Below are 2319 nucleotides of genomic sequence, written 5' to 3' on the forward strand. Positions count from 1 at the left end.
GCCGTACGGGCCGTACTCCGGGGGGGCGGGGCGGGAGTCCGGGCCGCTCTCTTCCTCTCTCCTTCTCTGTCACTCTCTCACTCTACCACTCTCTCTCTCTCTCTGCCGCCCGCGTCGGCACCGTGTGCTGCTCACGGCGCGGCTCTGGACCGACTGAGCGAGCGCGCGGAGCGGGCCGCCAGGACGAGAGCGGCGCTAGCGCCACGCCGCCGAGCCGGCCCGGCCCGGCGCGGACCTCTCTCCCTCGCTCTCCCTTTCGCTCCCTCCCTCCCGCTCGCCGCACACCTTTCTCCCCTGGCGCGGGGCGGCGCCGGCGCCAACGGGGGAGACGGCAGGGTCGCGGGAGGGAAGAGAGACAAGGGAGATTACGGGCGTGATATTGAGAACGTTTTAGTTTAACGCGTTGAACGAACGCTTACCCCCACTACAGGCGTGACGGAGAGGCGGGAAGCTCTCGGCCAATCGGTAACGTTTATTTTCTACCCGCTTTTCTTCTTCCTCCGTCCGTTAGTCGAAATACACTATTTGTACCGGAGCGGTGGGGGGGTAGGCGGCGCAGCAGGACCTCGTCTCATGGGGCACACGAGGCTGCCCCCGCGAAGGGAGGAGGGGCGAACAGCCCCGCCGGGTAGTCGCGCCCCGAGGGGAGCCCCGCGGCCCGGCGCGACCGGCTCTTCCTCAAACACAACACACTTCCCGCGTCGCTCTGACCGCGCCATCTCTCATACCTCATACGCCACAGTGGAGCGGGCCGCGAGCTGTTCCTCGGGCCAGGCCCGGGCGGGGCGATCGGGCGAGATGCCAGCGCAAAAGCGATTGGGAGTGACTGGTTCGACAGAGGGCAAGGTTACGGCCCAGCCCAGCGGGGCGCGGGACGGGCACTCAGCAGAGATGAGTCTCCTACTTGGAAGACCACTTCCTGAGTGTTTAAGATGCAACGACATTGCAGAGAAAAATAAATAGAAACGATTTGCAAACCTCTAGGCGATGATATGGGAATCCTGGAATTATCATCGGCCGCGGTTGGGTCACTGTGACAGACCGCTTTTCGGTGGCATAGCTCAGTGCCGACAAGCACTCAGCAAACACTTTGCGACAACCACACCCAAACTACGCAACAGTTACAACGGTCGCCAACGCCGCCATGCAAGGTACTTTGTCCTGCCACGCACAAGGTACTTTTTGCTGCCACGCGCCGGGCCCAACCAGTCACATTTTTATGCGGAACAGCTAGAAAACCCTGATAACGAGGTCTAGGCGCCCCTCACTGGGCGCCGGCCGCCGACTCGACGACGTGCTAACCCTACCTACACTGTGTAACAGGGCCGCTCGCGTCGCTCTTGTCCTTGTCCCCTGACCAATCAGGAACTCCCTGCCGATATGACAGGGACAGGGACGGAGGGGGCTCCCTCCCCCCCCCCAACCTCCTTGGCGGCCCCGTCAACATATTTGAGAAGAGAACGAAACACGCCGCAAAGCCGAGTTACATTTCTCAAAAAGAAACAGTTGTTTCCCGCCTGCACGTTTGCTCTCGTGCGGACGTGAACACGCAGGACTAGCGTTGGTTCACCCGTTCAGACGCACGCGCCGCGGCCTGATGGTCGCGCATAGTCACGCCGCGCTGGGACCTGAACTGGTTACGGTTGTCGTCGAAGCCTCCCGCACGAGATCTTCTACGGGGTCCTCGTCTGGTCGTGGTCGCTGTCTCCCTGCCCGGCGCGACAGAGGGGTGGAGGGTGAACGTTTAAGATCGCCGTTGACGGCCACTCTGCTATCCCCGAGGCTCCCTGAAGCCCACGACGACGCGGACCTCCCGGAGGCCAGACGTGATCGCCGATGTCCGTTATCACTTGGATTCGCGTGTGCCGGTTCGTTCGTACTCACTACGCTGGCCAGGGACGGCGGCCACTCCGAGTCCATGGCGCGCGGGTCACTGCGGCGAGGCTGTCCCGAGCTGGCGGAGCTGCTCGCGGAGCTGGCCCTGGACAGCGCCGCTCTCAATCAGTGGGCTGGGCGGGTCCTGGACCGACACTTGGCTTGACCGGGGGGGCCGAGCCGACACTTCCCCCTCCCTCAACCTCCCTTCCTCCCCCCACCCGCGCACTGTCTCGCGCGCAGCGGCGGCGGTGGCAGCGGCGGCAGCGCGGAGCGTCAGCTGGCGAGAGGGCGGAAATCAATTGCATGTCAGCGAATCAGTTGTCCGCTCTGATCCTCAGCACGCGAAGCCGCTCATACCGAGAAGTTTGAAATGTTTGGCGGGTAAGTTTACAGATGTTTAAAATGGATTTAGCGAAAGTGCACGTTCGCAGTTTATCTCAA

At 62.8% G+C, this 2319-nt stretch overlaps 1 protein-coding gene across 1 annotated transcript in view; it reads right to left on the minus strand.

Moving 5' to 3' along the window:
* Positions 1–2021, minus strand: part of LOC127749366 (aminopeptidase N-like) — a gene marked incomplete at its 3' end in the record, with an annotated part of 17696 nt that extends 15675 nt beyond the window's left edge. The window contains 1 exon segment of the mRNA XM_052267330.1: positions 1885–2021.
* Positions 2022–2319: the final 298 nt, after the last annotated feature.

This window comes from Frankliniella occidentalis, unplaced genomic scaffold (assembly GCF_000697945.3).
Source record: "Frankliniella occidentalis isolate FOCC.00 unplaced genomic scaffold, Focc_3.1 Scaffold50, whole genome shotgun sequence".
In the NCBI taxonomy this organism is placed as follows: Eukaryota; Metazoa; Arthropoda; class Insecta; order Thysanoptera; family Thripidae; genus Frankliniella; species Frankliniella occidentalis.